General features: G+C 43.2%; 1 protein-coding gene across 9 annotated transcripts in view; it reads right to left on the bottom strand.

Moving 5' to 3' along the window:
• GLI3 (GLI family zinc finger 3) overlaps window positions 1-20,507 on the bottom strand; it is a 209,048-nt gene that overhangs the window by 168,827 nt on the left and 19,714 nt on the right. For 2 of the 9 annotated variants that reach the window (XM_062625365.1, XM_062625366.1), the window contains exon 1: window positions 7,253-7,430. The exons of 6 other annotated variants lie outside the window; for them this stretch is intronic. The gene's annotated coding sequence lies outside the window, so the exon portion shown is untranslated. Of the gene's footprint in view, window positions 1-7,252; window positions 7,431-20,507 lie in introns of those variants that run through there. One more of the 9 variants, XM_062625369.1, reaches the window with a different exon arrangement.

The following is a 20,507-nucleotide window of genomic DNA, read 5'->3' as shown; positions in this document are numbered from 1 at the left end:
GTCTCATATACACGTTTCCACCTTGTCTTAATGTGCTACCAATGCCACCCATTTTCTTCTCTCTTTCCTGCAAAAGTGACTGGAGTCACTTCATTAATTCAGTGCTCAAGATTCTTACTGAAAAATAAATATCATTACATAGATAGCAGAAAAAGGGAACCTTTAATAGATCTTTAACTGACCTGAAGGAAACCAGAACTGCCATTTCCATAGACTGAGCTGAAAAACAGCTCTAGAAAATAGAAGGTCATAAATTCTGCTCTAATGATACCAAGCAGCAAATAAAGCATCAGACACAGGTACTGCTGAAACCAGCTAAGGTTCTACTGCCAAAGCAGCAACCAGACTGAGAGATGCAAGGAAAATTGTGTAGGACAACTCCATTGCCCACTGACAGTGGACAGAGCTGTAGTGAAGATGGGAAAGAAGGCAAAGCAGAAATGGGCCTAATAACTGTAGGGCAGTCTTAAAAGGGGTAAGCTTAAGAACTGGAAAGAGAAACCAGAGTGAATGGAAAAGTGGCAATGAATATATGAGCATACAAAGAAAACCACAAAGAGAGCAAACAAGAGTTGGAACCAGGAACCTGGCAAAGAAATGCTTAGCTAGGAGATCAGGGAGTGATGCACAAAAGTGGCTTGAGAAAACTGAGCAAGGAAAGGATGAAAACTGAAGAGGAGGCAAAGACAGGAGGACATAGAAAAGGCCGGTCTTCCCACAGCATACACAAACAGAAATGGCCAGTGAGAACCACAGGTACCAGACCTGAAGTGCCATGTAAAAAAGAAATCTGAAGGATTACACTGAAATAAGCAGTAAAAGCAGCACGTTTTCTTCAGCACCGCATCCACGTTATGCCCCTCAGGAAGTCACGGCTCCAAATCCTGGCAAATTCAGCAACTCCTCATGTTGTTTATTCCTTCCCTCTCACTTACACAGCCTTATCTCCCCTCCCCACAGCAGGGCATCGTCCTGCATGAGTAACAGCTCCTGTCATCCTCTGCTGGGCAACTCCACTGGGAACTCTGCCACCAAAAAGCCAACGCCACTTGATTTATACTGTTTTTGCAAGTCTTGCTGTACTTCCATGTTTACCACTATGCACTACACCACTCATCACTTGTAGACATTGGATAATGAGAACCCTAGTGACTCAAAATACTTGCAAACTGAGGTTTCCCGTCATGAGAGTCATCAGTTGGGGCCTGCCTGAAGACTGCCATAAGAAAAAAGATCCGTGGGAGAAGTTATTCTTGTTTCAGGTTTGTTTGGCTTCCCTAAGGAAAAAATTGCACAGGCCACTTCTTATGCGTGAGGTTGCTTTAGCAAAGTCTGCATTTCAGCTCAAGCTGTGATCTCACCATCCCCTCCAACTTAACAACACTCATACAGACTGTTTTTGTAACGCTCACCATCCTAACCAAAACACGTGACATAACTCTTTCTATAGGTGCAAAATGCTGCCTCTTTTCCACACACAGTATTGAATTACTTCATTAATCAGACAAAGAAAGTCTGAGTTTGAGAAGCAGAAAGAGTAGGGCTAGAAGCCGGGATTCAGTATGTTAAACAAAAGGTGTATTAGTTTGCCGTTAAATTGTCTGCCTTCTTCAGACACGGGCCTGCCTCCTGTATGTTTTTACCTACCTGGGGATTTTCTGTTTCTCTCTAACCTCAGTTCTGTTACTCTACTTTCATTTTTATTTTGCTTGTGATTCACCACAGATGTTTTCTCCCCCAAAAATGCTCACATGTGCTCATCTTTCTTTTCCTTGTAAGCTTATGTCTGCCTTCCTCCACCCATCTGCTCTCTTTCTCCTAGGTATCTCATCTATCACTTACTTTCAGATTTCTTTTCCCTGTTTTACCTTCTACCCATCACCATTTAAGAAATTATTTCTCACACCCTTTTTTTATCCAGATGTCACTTCCCTCACCCTGGAGGGAAGCCGCCTTGTTTCCTCATCTGACATCGTCCATCACTCCCCACTGCATTCCCCAACATCCCACAGCACAGTCCTCCCAGTCCAAGCCTAAGCCATGCCTCCACAGACTGCAAAGCACAGGCAGAGGAAGATGCACCAAACTCAGTAGCAAATACAGCCCTGACCCAACACCCCCAGGTCAGAACCAGGCTGGTGCCATCATCAGCTGGTGAGAGTCCATTCCCTTTCCTAAAACAGGGGAGTAGCCGCCTGGCTGCACAGATACACAAGCCTGGGAGCCCTTGATACCTCTGCCGTCTTAGAAGAGCATAGGATCTACCTCCTGCACCACTGTTACTATACAGAAGGTCCTTCCCCATTTTTCTTCCCTTGCCCTAGCAGAAGGAACATGAGGAAAAGGACTTTGGGGTACCGGCTGAGAAGCTCAACATGACCGATGTGTACTTACAGCCCAGAAACAAACCGTGTGCTGGGCTGCATCTAAAGGAGCGTGAGCAGCTGGTCAGGGAAGGGATTCTCCCTCTCTGCTCTGGTGGGACCCCCCCTGCAGTCCTGATCCAGCTCTGGGGCAACAGCACAAGAGGGATGTGGAGCTGTTGGAATGAGTCCAGAGCAAGCTGCAAAGATGGTGCGAGGGCTGGAGCAGCTCTGCTCTGGAGCCAGGCTGAGAGAGCTGGGCTGGTTCAGCCTGGAGAGGAGAACGCTCCTTAAGGGGAGACCTTAGAGCAGCTCCAGTGCCTAAAGGGGCTACAGGAAACCTGGAGAGGGGCTTTGGGCAAGGGCCTGTAGGGACAGGACAAAGGGGAATGACTTTAACCTGACAGAGGGGAGATTGAGATGAGCTCTTAGGCAGAAGCTCTTCCCTGTGAAGGTGCTGAGGCACTGGCACAGGGTGTTCAGAGAAGCTGTGGCTGCCCCATCCCTGGCAGTGTTCAAGGTGAGGTTGGACGGAGCTTGGAGCAACTTGGTCTAGTGGAAGGTGTCCCTGTCCATGGCAGGGGGTTGGAGCTGTGTGAGCTTTAAGGTCCCTTACAACCCAAACCAGTCTGGGATTCTATGATTCTATGAACATCTACAGTGTCAGTGTTGCTCTGGGCAAGACCAGTTACATCTACACTGCCTCCCTCCTACAGGCAGCTAGTGGAAACCACTGCAAATAGTTTTATTGTCCTGACTCCTCTTCTCCTTTTGCCAGGGTAGGTAAGTAAAGGAAGATCTCATTTCCCTAGTGAAGTGAAGAAGTGTGATATCTGCAAAGTCCTCTGGGAAGCAGGACAATGGGCTGTAAGCCCCTCAAGGTACCCACCTTAAACGTGTATGTCAAACAATCCTCTGTATTTCAAACTCATCCTAAACAAAAGGTTGTTAGACACACAGTCCTCTCTTTATAGAGTAAAATAACATGCCCTGAAAGAATAAAGACTTTTGTCACATAGCAAGTCAATCAGACTCAGACTGTAACTGGTCTGGTCCCAGCTCTTGCTCCCTACAGAACAAGGCTGCCTCATTTAAACCATAAGAGACAGCTTAATATTTAACAGTGATTTTTTAGGAAGATCTGGCCAGTGTAAGAGTTCCTTTTATTGCTCAGAAGCAATTAGGGAACAGCATTAACAGGCTCTGCAAAGCTGCGCTCAGTGACTGAAAGGCTGTGCGGAGCTGATTACAGCCAGAGCAAAGCACAACTGCTTCTAAAAAATGCAAGGATCCCACGTCATGCTCAAACAGCCCTGGGGAAGGTCCCAAAGCACTTCCAGTGGGCACACCACACAAAGGTTTACAAGCTAAACAGTGAAAACCTGTTTCCACTCTCTAACCCAATGTAAACCAGGAAGAGCTGTTCACCCAAGCAACACTGAGATAAACTGACCCAAGGGTCTGAAGGAGCACAGTCCTGGCAGAGTTTTTATGATCAATGAGTGTCTTGTTCTTGTGACTTCAGTGACTCTTATCTCATGAAGCTTCACAAACAAGAATTACCCTCTATATAACAAAGCCGTCCAAGGGCATGCTATCACTTATACAGGCACTAAGCCAATCTTACCTAGTCCGCCAACACAAGTAGCTCCCTACTGGCGTCCAAGCTGACCTTTCCTGTGTTCCAGCACAACAGCTCTTACCATACTTTGATGTAACAGCATTGCCTGCTAAATTTCATCTGCTCATCGTCTTGTTTTCAGGTCTGAAGTCTGAGACTCCTTGCTATAAGGCTAAGAAAGTACCATTAAAAACACTCTGTCACTGACAAACAAAGCTGTAGCTGCACTGTAATAAACCAGACAGAAGCTCAGTGCACCATTCCCAGTAAAATCCTCAAGTGAAATGGAGCTCCTCACAGAGCTGTGGAGCATGCATTTTTCCAAAATCTCAGTGAGAAATGAAATCTGAAGCATGCACAGCAATGGGCTGTTCAGCCTGTTCATTCCATACAAAAGTGATTCTCTTGGGGGACTTGTTTTTCCTGATGTTCTGGCAATTCCTGCACAACCAGGAGAAACTGGCAAAAAAACCCTGAAAATGTTTATACTTGCTTCCTGCTAAATACAAAACTGAAGCACTTGGCATAACTTTGGTTTTAGCTTCCCAGTGCCATACAGTGATACCATGAGATCGACTGAACATGGCTGGCAGAGTTTTCCAAAATGGAAAACTTTAATACCACCATCCCCACAAAAGGTATCCTTGAGTGTTTCGGGGCATGTTACACACCAAGTATAACGATGCAATTTGACTTTTGATTTCACGTGTTTGGCTTGGTTTGCCTTCGCACAGTACCATCTGCCTGCAGCAAACAGTTCTGGGCAGCTGGGAAGACAGCACTGCATTTAGGGAAGAGCCTAACAGAAAAAGTTTGAGAAGGTATCAGTGCTCCCCCCTCCCACGGTGTTAAAAAGGAAATAACAACAACCACAGGATGAGTATTTCCAGTGCAGTGGCCAAGTTTGAAGACAAGGCCCATCAGGCTGTGTGCACTGACACAGCTCTGTGCTGTAGAACACTCAGATTTCTGTGGAAGCAGAGGTTAGACAACTCAAAGTATAATCCCACACTAAATGCCTGCCAATACACAAACACTAGACAAGCTCCCTTGCTTCTCTCATACTCACAGTCCAAATCTGTGCTCTGGATTTAAGTGAAAGCAGAGCCTACACCCTTAACCCCACGTTGCCATTCTGTGACAGTGACTCCTGGCCTCTTTCATTAGCATGTTCCTTTAAAAAATGAAAAGGATATACAAGAAACACAGCTGAAGTAAAGCCTTACATCAAGGAGGATCATTGCTGTATCATGAAGTCTAAGATTTAGTGGAAACCTTAGTTTAACTGAATCTAATCCTACAATATCCCTATTGTTAACGACTTTTACCAAGTAACACAAAATCCAAGTTGTCAAAAGATCCAGAAGTATCAAGAAACATCTGACAAAAGCAAAGAATCATACCTGAAATGAAATGTGACTTCTGTGAAACAAGTATGAATCGTGGACCAAACGGACCCACTGCACCAGAAGAAATCAGCTTAGGATGATCATTATGATGGGACGTGAAGAACAAAATTTACTTTCTTACTCAAAAGACAGAAACTTAGGGGGGAAAAAAAAAAAGAAATTTAGTAACTAAACTGATTATTTAAGCCTTCAACTTGTGAGCAGTCTATGTAGACACCTAAATACACACTTAAATAACCCAACTCCTAGTGGCAGGCACATGTGTTTCAGGACACAGGTGGTGCCTTGAACGCTACAGTATGTTGGTTATAGCATTACAAAACCAGACCCCAAGGAATCTATGTGACTGTACAATGCAGCTGTATCTACTGGCTGAAAATTACTGTAATCAACGGAAACAGAAGCCCAGATCTCCAATATCACAAGTTTGCTCAGCAAAGACACTTACCTGGAGATAGCCGAAGTTGTTTTCTACTCAGAAACAGGATAAATAGGGAAGGGACCAATCCTGGACATTAACTACATTCAGTCACTCAAGTACTATACTTCTCTAATAGCAGTCTGGTGGAAATGTAACCAAGTCAGGTTATCACTAATGGAAAGCACAGATCAGCTCTTCAAATATTAATTAATATATTTCCTTACACCTCTGATTGTTGGGGGGCAGGGAAGAGGGAAAAGGAGAGAGAAAGAGAACCTGTGTGTGTACATAAGGAATGTGGGCTCAATATACAACAGCACTAAATATTTTATCCTCCAACCAAGTAGCTACAAAAGAGTCCTGATTAACATTTCATTGCATAAGACGCTCCACTATCCTAAAGGCCTTAAAAAAATCTACATTTAAATGGAATACAAAAAGAAGTTATAAAAAAGCATTCCCTAAGCATTCCCTTTTAAAAGCAGTAGGTTAAAGCCTTGATTTATATAGGCTTTAAAGAGGTTACATACTGCCTTTGTCACATCACAGTTTAACTGGGTAGCTTCACACACATGAAGTGGATGAAGACAGCACTATTTCTGAAGTGCAAATCCAGACTTTTTCTATATCTTTTTTTTTATTTTGGCACATATAAATGCTAACACCCAGCTTTTGAGGTGTTTGTCTTCTTTTTTTTACCTATTGCCCTGGAAAACTAACATAGTCTACAGGTTTTAATCTTATTTTACAGTGAACAGCAGATGAAAAGTGCTTGTTGGAATATTTATTAATTCATCTCTTATCACTGCTTCATGATGTACAAAGAATAAACGCACTCAAGGCTTATGTGAAAGAACGCTTGGTGCACCGTGCCTGTAACATGGCCTGCACCCTATGCTACAAATGAAAAATCCCTGGCTTTCCTACATTTCAGTGTGCTCTTTGCACAAGCAATGTTTGAATTACTTAAGATCTTTGCTGTGTATCACCCATACACTAAAAATTCTCCCCCTGTGCAAAATCCACCCAAGCTAAATGCAAGCACTGAAGAAAAAAAGTCAAGACTTCCTAACCAGTTGTTCCATAGCAAAGCCCAGTGTAGAAGGGACTGTTAACAGCAGCCAGCCTCCATAGGATGCTAAAGCATTCAAACAGGGGGCTCAGCTTCTCATCTAACTCCCAGCTTTTACATAAGGAAGTGCTGAGAGGTACTAAGCAAAGACACCAAGCTACAGGAGAGCAGCCAACACATCACAAGCTCAATAAGTGCTGAATGACGCCTAGTTACTTATAAGCTGCAGTCATTAAGAGTCATGCTCTTCTGGATTCCTTCTGTAGAGGAGAAGCTAGCGTGAAAAATGGGTTAGCATCCTTTCTGTAGGGTAATTGGTGCTGTTCTCTCAGGGACTCAGCCAAAGTCTATTAGAATGGGACTGACCTCAATCAACTGTGGATCAGACCTCAAACTCCACAGGTATCTCCAGCTTCCAAGAAGGTCACACTCCACCTGGCTTTATAGGCAGCAGGAGAAGACACAGACAGCCTCACACTGCAGCCTCTATCCCAGAAGACTTTCAAGCTTTCCATGAAACAGTCAGAGGTTAGATGTTGTATAACTCCCCCCCCCCCCGACTCAAAGCCATGATGACCTTCTGCAGAAAGCAAAAAGAGGGAGGAGTAATGCATTTATACATGAACTCAAACGCAGGGCACCTGTGCCCACTTTGATGTGCCTGCAGCAGACATCTGCACCTGCAGACTGCCTGCTCCCACCCTTGCAGAGAACCTGCCTGCATAACTGCTGCACAGGTGGGTCTCCTGGGAATGTAATGGTGCTCTCATACAAAAAAAAAAGAGCATTTTTACAGTATTCTTTAGCATCCAGACAAAACTGCACTGCAGGCATCTTATACATCCTACCTTCTATCAGACAGACCTTTGTTATCCTCAGGGAAGCCTGTGGCTTTTCTGCTGGGAGGGAGTCCCACCCACACCAAATGTAGTCTGTAGGTAAAGGTTACTGATTAAAACAGCTCCAGAAGTCATCAACCAAATTCTCTCTCCCATCATCCTCACCCAGCAAAATAAGACTTCTAACCATGAGTTCAGTGATGCCAACTGACATACGCCTTCCTTGATGGTGTTGAAGATCCTGAAGGAGAAACACTTTACAAGCTGTTTCTGTGAAGTATTAGAGAGCAACAAGTTGTAAATATGTGATCTGGACAGTTGTACAGAGTTGCTGAAAAACACCTTTTGTGTTCCCAGCTACTGGCCACAAGCTCCCAGTCACAACACTTCTAAAACTCCCAGAATCTGCACCATGGGATATTTGATGACATAGCAAATAACTTCTACTGATGCAGCAGTAGCAGCTTTCAGACACAACTCTGGCATTTACTCCCTGAGAAGTAAATATTGACTTAACAGCAACTCCCAGAGCATATGCAAAAGCCATATGAGGGATTGCTTCCGCCAGTGCAGACTCACACATTCGGAATGACACCTGCCGCTTTATTCTAACTCATTCAACCATGTAAATCATGAGAGAGAAATCTCCTCTTACATCTGCGCTGAAAAGAAGCCAAGAGATACTCCTCTCGTTTCATCCAACCTGTAACTCCATTTGTAAACAAGCATTCTACATACAAGCCATATAACGTCCCAGTCCTGCCAACACACGAGTCCAGCCTGTGAAAGTAACACCCATCAGCATCCAAAGACCGCTTTACATTATGCAGATATAAGACTTTAAGGTCAGGTTCTTATCTTCAAGCAACCACTGTTTCAAGTTAATTTAACAGTAAAAGGTTAGGTTAATACCAGTTTGTAAAGCGCTACACAATGAAATGTCCTCCATCCTTAGTGTATTTCAGGAAAGGAATAAAAGGGACTTCTCTAGGAAGAGGAATAGACCCCATCAGTTAGGGAGACAAGCAAGGAATTCAGGTAAGTGATTGCCATATAACCCAGGAGGTCACCTGTGTCACCTCAGCTCAGCGACCACTGTCGTTATTTAACCTGCTTCCCAGCCTCCTCTTCACACTGCCCTCAACAGATCTGCTCCACTGCAGGTCTCACTTACTCTGTCAAGTGAGCACCCCTCTCTCTGCCTGAGAGGACCTTCAAGCTAAATGGCTCTATGGATCATAAATTCCTTAACGGTTTGGGGTTTTTTTACTCTGAAATGTACCATAGGATGTATTATCCTTTTCACTCCAAGCCTCACAGGAGTCCTCAGGGCATTCCACCCCTAAACAAGCACTGTAAAATGCAAATGACCAGCATCATCCATCTGAGTACCCAATTGCAAGAGTTTATTATGAAGCTGAGGGCAATTCTTGACATAAAATTAGGTCACTTGATAATGAAGCTAGATTGCTACCTACTGGTACAGACTTCTGAGAGCATGACTTCATGGTTCTGCATTAAGTAACCCAAGCAGAAGGGTGCAGTGGTGAACTGGAGCACGTGTAGGTGCACCCAACATGTGCTCATCTGCAGCTTCCGGTAAGGAATTTGAATGAGAGATTCAGGGTCTGCCTCCACAAACAGATGCTTTCCAGTGCCACCACCATGACACTGACAAGAAGATCCAGTCTGCACTGCTTACAGTCATCTGTCCCAGTAGTGAATTTATAGGGCTGGCCTCAACAGTGTGAAATTCCCAGGAATTTCCTTTTGACAAGAACACCTATCCAGCAGAACTAAGGACAAGACCTCAAATCCCATCTCAACTGTGGCACAGCCAAGAGCTGAACATACATCTGCAGACATGAAATACGGGCATATCAAGAAGCTGGGATGGCTTGTTTTTTGAAAGCCAACAAGAAGGTGGTCTAACAAGGGAGTCACTTACACATCCTTCATTATGCTGGCTCCACAATACACTTAACTATCATTTAGGCTATCCCAAAAACACAGCAATTGCGAAATAATTTATAACTCAACCATTACTACTTACTGTGAGCAATGTACACTGCATGTTATTTTCAGATGACACTGAAACAGAGCACTTATTTGGCAAAGGTTCTTAAAGACTGTCTCTCATTAAGCCCAGAAAGAGGGGAGAGAGAGGAGACAGCCATCATCCTCATCATCATCACCACCAGCACTTACCTACTTCTGGCATTCCAGGGCTAAAGGGAAGACAGGGATACTCATCTGATACGACACATTACAAAATAGTATTCCCCAGAGGATACAGGCAAGCTTGTATAAGCAGCAGTGAAAGTGGGCAGCTTTCCAGTGACTTTATCCAACTGCCTGCAGCCCCCATTCCAACGTAGCTGAAATGCTGAGAGCTGAATAAAGTCATTTGATCCACATCCCATGCATTTTAATAAAGAATGGGAAACAACAGACACCTATAAGTGTTGGCTAATTTTTACTTCCTAAAACACTGCAATGTAAAACATCCTCCTCCTTTCCCCTTGCCTTCACGGTTTTAGTTTTAAGTCACTCGCAGGCATCTCGAGCACTGAAACAAAAAGAAGTACGTGCTTATGAAACAGAGGCATTCTGAGTGGTTTTAAAACCAAAATGTTGTACCAGATACCAGCTAAAAAAAATAATATTAAAAAAAAACCTAAGTGGAATCTCCTTTTCCCTTTCCAGCTCTTCCATCTCTCCCTTTCAATTCTGTTCCTTGAAATAAACTGGGATCACTGGGACCTCATGGTAGTAATCACAAGAGCCAACTTCACACTCTTTGCTGACCTCTGAAGAGAAGACTGGACTGGATGGACCTCTCTGGAAGAAGGGAACAGATGAAGGAGCAATATCACCATGTTGTTTGCAACATCTGTCCACTTTTATGTCCCACTTTTCAGGTTGGAAACTGATTCTGCCTAACCCCCAGCATGAGTGAAAGGGAAATCTACAGGAGAAAAGGAACAGAAAGCCAGGTAACAGATTTTCAGTGAGATCATTTCATACCTCTTCATGGCTTGTGTTCACTCAGTTATCATCCACCCAACTTCATGGACTCTCTACATTTTGAAGAAGAATTAACTGTTGCTAAATTTTGAACCCTCTCCCTCTCAATTGCAGCTTGACAGACTGAGATGCACATGCTGCTGCCCTCTGCGTCCTCCAGCAGAAACAAGGAAAAGCAATTTCACTGCTCTTTATTGCTAAAACAAGAACATAAGCACGACAAAATGAAGCATTTTCCTTAGATTCCTCTAAATTTCTCATTGCTTAGGTAAGTTCCACATTAAAATAAGTTTAATCCTGCAAGACAGGGGGCTTTCACAACCAGGCTGCCAAGGATTTGGGTTCCACAGAAGCCAAGATTCCTGGAAATCCAGAAGCATGTGTACAAGGCAATACTGCACCAGCCAGACCATGCCAAAGACCTGCAGATACAAGGGATGCCCATCACATCCCTGCTGAGCACATATATACACATACAAGAGGCCTGGCCAGTAAGTCTGACTTCTCTGGGACTGTACAAAGTCAGCAGCCAACACTATGCCCACGTCCTTGCGCTGGGCTGAGGTTCTGCCTTCCCTTCCCAAAGGGCCTACAAGTCTCAGAGGGCAAGTGATGTAAACCCAACAGAGTATGCCCAGCCAAATACAAAGACAAAAGCAGCAGCCTAAACTACGTTCAGACACTCAAACAAAAAACTCCTGCTGCTTTCCCTCTGTGGCTAACAGTTACGTCTCAAGGCAACATTGTCCCCCATGATTAAGGAGTCTGAAGTATGTTTTTCTCAGATTCACCTATTATGGACATTCATGTTAAGTTATTCTGTATCAGTGACTCTGTGTCTGCATACAGGCTCTTTCACTTATGCAGCTGAAGTACTGATCCCATGAACAACATCCAGCAGTGCCAAAATGCTCATTTTCTGACAGGCTCTCAGTGCAACTATGACAACCAAAAAGTTCACCTGAAATCTGTTTGAATGAGAGCACCATAGAGGAGCACAGAGCTCGCCCTTTCCCCTCTTCCTTCCTTTTACTTTAGGTCCTGCCTTTCTTAACTTCTTTCATTCTCTTTCTCTCTCCTGTAAATACGTGGTGGAATTTTTGGTATCTCTGATTGAAGTTCTTACTTCATGTCCAGATATAATTATTATTTAACGGTAAGCTTATTTTTAGCATCTGTTTTGAGCCTTGAAGTTAAACGTAGCAATAAATCACAGTCCCTTGAAATACGTTTATTACTTGAGATGTTTTGGTAGCCTTCATACTAAGGTTATTCCTCAGAGAAGAAAAAAAGCAACCCTGTAGTGCCAAATGAAATGTATGCAAGGCTTTAATCCTGATTAAAGTTAAAAGGCTGAAGAAAAAGGTCTTTGGGAATCTAAACAGCAAAACCCACCTACTTCCCCCTATCCTCTGAACAACCAAAAGGAAGTGTTCAAAGCTGAGAGCAGGACTTTTACATTGTTTATGCTCTTACATGGGCAGCCTCTATCATGTCAGCAAACAAAATAGTTTTTGTTTGATAGTAATAGATAGCTAGAACAAATATTTTAAAGCTGGAGTAGTTCAAACTATAAGGAGTCACTCTAATTATTGTAACTACACACGAACTAAGACCTTACTCATTTTTCCTTTTTTCTGATCACACAGAGGAGCCTCCAAATAGAACACTTGCAAAGGAAAGCGCATTTCCAGGAGTAGGTCCTGAGATGGCTTCATGAGAACTTACCACAAGTTTCACAAATGAAGCTTATAATTTAGTGATCAAGGGTGTCAAGACCCCAGATGTCCAACTGAAGAGGGCCAATTAAAAGACAATGGCTTAAGTGAGGAGGCTGGAAAGCAACACGTAAGATTAAATATTTAAAGCTTGGACTAGTTAAAGAAGCTACAGATCCTTTCAGTGCGAGGCCATAAGGATGCTTTGAGGGCCGGAGCAGCTCTGCTCTGGAGCCAAGCTGAGAGAGCTGGGCTGGGTCAGCCTGGAGAAGGCTCCTTAAGGGGAGACCTTAGAGCAGCTCCAGGTGCCTAAAAGGGCTACAGGAAACCTGGAGAGGGGCTTTGGACAAGGGCCTGTAGGGACAGGCTTAAACCTGACAGAGGGGAGATTGAGATGAGCTCTTAGGCAGAAGCTCTTCCCTGTGAGGGTGGTGAGGTGCTGGCACAGGGTGCCCAGAGAAGCTGTGGCTGCCCCATCCCTGGCAGTGTTCAAGGCCAGGTTGGACAGGGCTGGAGCAACCTGCTCTAGTGGAAGGTGTCCCTGCCCATGGCAGGGGGTTGGAACTGGTTGATCTTAAGGTCCCTTCCAACCCAAACCATTCTGCGATTCTATGAATGGAGAATGTACCTGAACAGATGTTTAGAGGCAGATAAGCAGTAAGCCCTTTACAGCCCACTTAAGACACCCTGCAGCCACCTGGCTCTGAGAAACTGTGGCTTCTCAGGCACTTCCAATGGAAAAATTCATGGATTTGAGAGGGAAACACACCACTTGGTGCAGCTGCCCCCTGAACCTGCTCCGCTCAGCTACACCTTGCAGTCAGCACTGGAATCAGCCCAGGGTTATGGGCTTAAACATCAGAGGTACCTTGAACCACTCACAGGGTCCATCCTCCATCCTCCTCTCCAGCAGAAATACCAATTTGAAAATGAAAGCAGGAAGGCAGTTTATGAGGAGCATTTTATCTGAGTTAAAGTTGGAATGGGCTGTAAACTCCCACAGGACATCCACGTTTGCACACTTCAGATGAGACTGTAAACTGAATAGTAAACACCCATTTTTATCAAATCATGTTCCTCCCAGAGAAGGCTGAGCACTGCCTGTTTAATCTGATTCCATAGGTTTACAAGTGGTAGGGAAGCGGGTTCTATCAGCCGCTCCATCTTTTGAGTTCTATTCAAATGACTCTGGTTTTGTTTTTCCAACACCGCTAAGAAAACTATAGTGCAAACCCCAGTAAATCTGTAATCTGTGGAAAGGCACTCTGAAATCCATCAACCAAGTTGGAGCCATAATTGCTTCCCTGGCTTATCAGGGCTCATTTGCATTATCTGTTATCTTTAGATACCCATCCTGGTCTATAAACAGAGTTATCAATCCCGTTCAGAGGCCAGTCCACAAATTGAAGTTTTCTATAGAGGGAATTAGCTATAAACAAGCCGAAGGCAATTTTCTGTGACAGCCAATGGTAAACCATAGGAAGTAACTTCAATAGTGATTTACAGTTCTTCTCTGGTTCCCATCCAACTTTTCCTCCTTGTGCTTCTGTTCCATCCAAACAGGAATTTTTCAGATGTTCTAATTTCCCATTCAAGATGCAATCAATCCCAACTCTAGGTGTGTCTAATCCAATTTTTACGGTATGTTCATGGGCCAGCACCAGAGAAAAAGAACTCCCTTTATTTTCTTTCAATTGCCTCTGCTGCAATCACAAGACTTGTCATCTCCTGGTGTGAAAGGCACAACAGCAGAAGAGAGAGTGAAGGAGATCTGAGAGAGAGAGAGGGGGAGAAATGAGCCGACCTACTGAAAAGAAAGGGGGAAGGAGACACATGAAAATACCATTAACATTTGTGAATTATCCTACAGACTGAAAGCTTCCATTTACCACAGTAATTCATTAACTCAAGATTCTTAAAGCCTGTGCTGAGTTTTTAAGTTCCTCGCATAAATCACAGTGTGCTGTCAGAAGTGGGATATTTAGGAATGGAGTCCATCTTCCTCATCTACACCACAGTGAAGTCAGACTCAAGTCCTGTGCCATTTGTTCACACACACATCACCCTTATGGACATGAGGAGACCCCACTGCCCAACCTCCCATACCACTAGGAGTCAGAGGACTGCTCCTCCTTTATGAACAGAAGATCTTTTCTCTCAAAAGCTCAACATTCATTCTGAACTTCCAAGAAACATACATTATACATTTAAAATACTTATTTTTCAATCCCTAGTTATGAAATATCTCTAAGCCACTAACACACACAGTGGATCTTAAAGTGCATCACAAGCACAGAAATAACAAGCAGGGGCATGATTCCTCTCCGGGTGAACTACGGCAAGTGGAAGGAAACCAGCCCAAAATGCACTGATGACACAGACCTAAGTGGATCTAAACCTGTGAGAGCAGCTGCAGAAGAACAGAGAAGAATTACACCCAAGAGTTTTGCAATTAGTATCACCTGAATCAACACAGACCAATAAAAACTGTTTCTCTTCATGTTAAAGTACATTTATAACTCAGACCATGAAGCCTGTACGCTTTCCTACTCCCTTTCTCTATATGCATATACATGGGTGGCTTGTACATATATGTATGTATATATGCATATACACACACATGTGCATGGGCTGTTTTCCCCCCGACTGAAAGCCACCCTAATGGGAAGGCACTAATGGATTTGAAGTGATAAGGAAAAGGCGGACATGCAAAATGCTCCAGAACTTCTGTTCCTAATCAATCACCAGAGATCAGTGACATCACTGAAACCTTTGATCAAAGCTCCCCTTTCAAGCTTAAAAAGGGCGATAGACTGACCCACCCCAACAGAGGGACTGAAGGAACACCTAGGATACAATTCACAGTGAAATATGAGAAGTCACCGGCATCCCTCTTCAGAAAAACAATCCCTTCCCACCTTCCTCAAGGAATACAGCACGCATTCCAGAGCAACCAAGCACAAACAACAGATTTATCTCTTTGCCCAATAATTAGAAAGCAGGCAGGGAAACAACACATCACAAAATCCTTTCAGGTTTTATTGTTGAAGCCTGCGCGCACATTTTATCCCGAGCAGGAGGTTTATTATGTTTGCTTGCATTGAGAAATCTTCTCAAGTCCATTACTGTGGAGAAACAACAACAACAAAAAAGGGAACTTATTTTTCCAGGGAGCCTGAGCAGCTTTAACAACTAAAGGCTGATGCCTTGTTTTAAAGAAGAAATGATTTTCAGGAGAACCAGCATCGCGGCAACGTTCGCTGCACTTAGAGCCAGCCTTTGTCCATGTCGAGGCATTCAGAGAGTTGGGATCACTAATCCCACTTCAGCTAAAATTGAGCTCCATTGTTTCTCAGTTCATCTGAGTTTCCATGGCACTTACTAGGACTTAAGTGTTATTTACTCAGTGCCGTTTGTTAAAAACAAAAAAACCACAATAACTAAGTCTTCATGTGAGCATCGGGTTTGCTTTTTCCCCCTCCCTTTTTACTTTCAATAAACTCAAGATGCAGTCAGCATTTTACAGACTTCTTCTATCTAAAACATCTTCAAGAAGAACGAAGTTGAAAACAGACCTTGACAACGGTCGCTTCATTGTTTTGGCTTGGTTTTCCCCATCTCTATTTTTAAAAAAATCTAATTGAGCTTCCTGAAGAGCAGCAAAACTGTAGTTTATTATCTCCCTCATCAGGTGATCAATGATTTCATTAATAAGACAGATAACAAAACTGTCATATCATCGACACAGTTATGAAAGATGATCCTGGATTCTTGCTCCATTTTCCAAGGTCTGGGATTCTCTGTGGCAGCTCTGAGTCCATTCAATATTTTCCACAGACAGAGAAAAGTGAAAATCCATTTTGAAACCAATTTCAATTAGGATCCAGAAGCTGTTATCACAGGTGTCGCAGAATGGGCCCGTAAGTGGAAATGTCGCCTATCCATTCTGAAATGAAACCTTATCAGGGGCTACGAAGATGGCTGAGGACAGCCTATCTGTAAATTACTTTTCGTCCTGTGTTAACTCAACCCTAGTTCTGTCATATGGAATTCTTTCCAGCCCCTCGTAATAATCTAATGACTAAGTAGGCACTGCACCAAAACGGCTTTTATTCTGCTCGGGCTTCCCCCGCCGAACAGGGCTACAGATGCAAATAGTGGAGGCGGCCAGGCGAGCCGGCGTATTTAGCAAGATCAGTTAAAGCTCTCATAGTTTATTACAGGGAAGTAACGGGCTTGCATTCTGAAGCCTGTCTCCACCCATTGCATTCCTGGTGATTTTTCAATTGCAAACTCCAAGGCCCAGTTATTTCATTAATTCAGCACCCAAGTAGTGAGGCTTTTCTCTCACATCTTTCAGTCTCCTTTTAGCAAATTATCCCATGACGGAGGATTTATTCAGTCAAAGACCTCGGACTTTGAGAGGCAACAAAAGAATCAAGAGACTTTCTGGTCCACCTGCCTGGCGAATGATGAGGCAGGGTAAAGCCTCCCCTAGAGAAACCAATCAAACCATTGTGTGGCACAGTCAGACCTTTTCAACTGTCAAGCCAGGAGAGCAGGAAAAGAGATGAAAGAACTCAGGATGAAGCTACCATTTACAGAACCATGTGGGAATGGTCTCCAAAGATTTAATAATTGGGATGGAACTCAACTTTCTGAAAACTAAAAGAAAGAACAAAAAGGAGGGTGGGGGAAGGACAGGAAAATAAAAGAAAGAAAAGAGAGGAGACAGAAGGAAAGAAAAGAGAGCAGGAGGAGGGGAAAACACTGCTGGTCAGGCCCATAAGGAACTTTTCTACAAAATCCTCTGTTGTTACGTATGAGCCACTATGCTGGGAAAGAAGAGAGAAGCAAGCACACGACAGGGACAGAGAGAGCAAGAGAGCACACACAGTTTGTAACAATAACTGAAGTTTCAGCGATTTATCATCTCCTCTTAGGAGACACTCCATCAGTACAAATCTGTTCCATTAAGCAGAAAAAATATCCCCTTCGCCCTTAGTTTGCGGTATCTGGCTGCATTTTTAAGCTATTGCATGTGTGGGACTTAAGTTTTCACATTTCCATTTGGCTGCGTGTGGAACATGCATGCAAAGGCGTGCTAAATGAATGGAAACCAGCATGGTTTAAGCAGTTGGCATGTGCAAAGAATGTGCACACACAGCTTCTGTGTAGCAAGACTCCAGCTGACTGCAGGCACAAGATTAGGAACTGCTTTTTGATATAATCTGACCCATAAAGCCTTACAAGCCAAATTTTACAATCATCTGAACAAAACCCAGTATTTCTGTGTGCTTCTCCTTCCCAAAGTGCCTCTGCACGCCTGAAAGACACATTCATCACTGGGTCCAGATCACACTTATAAGTAAATCAATGTTTTTCTGAACTGCCAGACTTACCAGCAAAAATAGGAGCTGCAAATTAAATTGTGACCACTTGCAATATGCATCAAAGGCAAAGACTTTTTAATGGGAAATAAGATAATAACACAGCAATAAAAACCCAGCTCATTCCCTCTTCGTCTGGATGGCAAAAGAATGCCTCTCCCTCCCCTCCTGTCCTCACTCCAAAATAACGAGCTATGGCTTGGAAAGAATACAGAGAGTGTAGTTTTAATACAGTACCTTCTTTAGATAATCACAAACCACACCCTAAGCACACTTCTCCCACTTACTGGCATATGTATTTGATAAGAATGTCTATGTAAGCAGAAGCTGAGGTTTTGTATCTTCTGAGAAAGAGAAAACAAAATAAAGAGGAGAAAAAGCAAACATATAGAGCAGGGATACAACCAAATGCAACACTGATGCCTGATTATTTCCTTTTAACTGGAGACAGATAAGAAACAGAAAACATGTAGAAAAGATGCACGCCATTTGAAAACCTGTTAAGTAATTTAATTACTTCAGCTGCCTTAATTTACACAGCTCCAAGAGTAAAGCCCAATGCTGCTCCTGCCAGAGGGCTCACTTGCTTTTCAGTCCATTAGAAGGACTTTTAAGAATTCCTTTTATTGACTTTAAGAAGAAGATCTACTCCCCACAGCTCCTCCACTTGCAGATTTCCAAGCCCTGTTCTGGAAGCCTAACAATATCACTGAAGCTTCAATTGCCAGCACTTTTCTTCCTGCTAAAAATCAAACCTCTTGGCTGCTTCCCCCTCCCCACTGCTATGGGCTATAATGCCTGAATTTTTTGAGGTCTCATTGATACTAGACTTCTGCAAAGCACAAGCTACAGAGCTTGGTACTGTTGCCATACTGCAGAGACCCATTTTAAACCTTGTTGTTATTATTATCACTTCTTACTCCATTTCAATACCCAGATACAATTGTAAAATGGTTGTTTGGGTGTTCCGGGGATTTTTTGGTTTTGTTTTTCAGGAAAAAAAAACTCCCAAGTGTATAATTCCCTAAATTTCACCTCCACCTTGTCCAGGTGGCAAGCTTCTGCTGCTAACTAATGTTTTCCCCTGATTCCACCTTATGTTATCCAGCAGGATGTTAAGTCATTACTTACTGATTACAGTGATTGCAGTGATAAGCCACTCAATCATCTCTTTCTGGAACTTCCAAAGGGATACAGGAGGATTGACATTTAATATCCCTTATGCTATTAACCACTGCAGGGAGAGGCGAGAAGGGGGGAAAAAGGAGGGAAATCTCAGCAGAATTAATGAAGCAATACTGTATTGCACTTGCAGATCACTGGGTTTAGAGCAGGGTGAGGGTAGCGCTGGCTCGCTCCGGAACAACACTAGAAAATAGCAGCAGGCAGAATGAGTTATTACAGGCTACAATAAAGCCTAACTTGATGACTGAAATTTTATTAGCAAGCATAAAAGACCATGGGTGCATTGCTCGGAATGAACATGTATTTAATCAGTTACTCACATCAGATTACAATATCCCAAGACATAAGAGTCCCCACTTAACTACAATCTCCAGTACTTTTGCTTCCAATACTTCCAAGCACCAGGACAGCCTATCCTCCCCAAGGATGGGTTACCTTCTTGTAGTGTATCCTCCTCTTAGGACCTGACCACAATTATCAGAATGGAGGAGTACACAAAATCTTTCGAGTTCAGGTCTTTGCCTTTAGTCTTCTGCACTACCAGATGTGCCCATTCTACCCTTACATTTTATGCTGCTGTTACAGATAGAGCATTACTTGCTGAAAAACAAAACCCTCAGAAAAACCTATACACTGAAATCATCCCTTCCAATATCTGATACTACACTATGTTGTTTCCTCCTTGACCTGAAAATGAGCAGTGAAGAAGGGCCCTCCATTCCCTCTGAATTTAGGAAAGGAGGAGGGCATCTCCTGATCACTTTTTAGAATCAGGTCTCATATAATCAACTCAGCACTCAATTTGCAGGCCACTAAAATAGTACAGGCAGTGTTTCTTGATACCTAACAACCTCTTTTGAACCCTGACATCTCAATGGGACCCTGAGCACATCAGTCCAATGAAGAGGGCCAAAAATGGGTATTACGATTAACACCTATTTTATGGTGAGCTTGAAAGCAAGCAGCAGGACAAGTAACCAACTGGAAGTTTAAACAGGAAATGTGATCCTTACGGGGTTGCAGACTGCTGAATACTTCCCTCATCCAACCCTGAGAGAACTAATAGGAAGAAAAAAAAACCAAAGAGGAGACCTAGATGAAGCTGGCCCTTCTTCTGAAAGAATCAAAGTGGACGCCTGAACTTCCTCTCATTTATTCATCTATCAAGCTTGGTTTTAAGTTACCTCATTATTAAGATAATAATTTCTGCTTTCTATCGCTTTAAAGTATGTTCCCAATAACTATGTGACCCTGATAAAGTTAGTCAAGTCCACAACCTACATGCGTTTATAATTAGCTTATTTTTTTAAGGCAGAGTAATAAGTTAATAAGAAATATCAGATTACACTGGAACAAGCTCCTGAGTCAAAAACTAGACAAAACACATCACACTGAAAATAAGTGCTTGCTGTCAGGCACTGAAGGAGTCCCTATACAATAACTGCATTGTTTTAAAGCAACA

The sequence above is a fragment of the Pezoporus occidentalis genome, unplaced genomic scaffold (genome assembly GCF_034315485.1).
Source record: "Pezoporus occidentalis ecotype Australia unplaced genomic scaffold, CSIRO_AGI_Poc_V1 ctg28, whole genome shotgun sequence".
NCBI classification, from domain to species: Eukaryota; Metazoa; Chordata; class Aves; order Psittaciformes; family Psittacidae; genus Pezoporus; species Pezoporus occidentalis.
The sequence above is the reverse complement of the archived record's forward strand: the minus strand, read 5'-3'. Positions and strand labels throughout refer to the sequence as shown.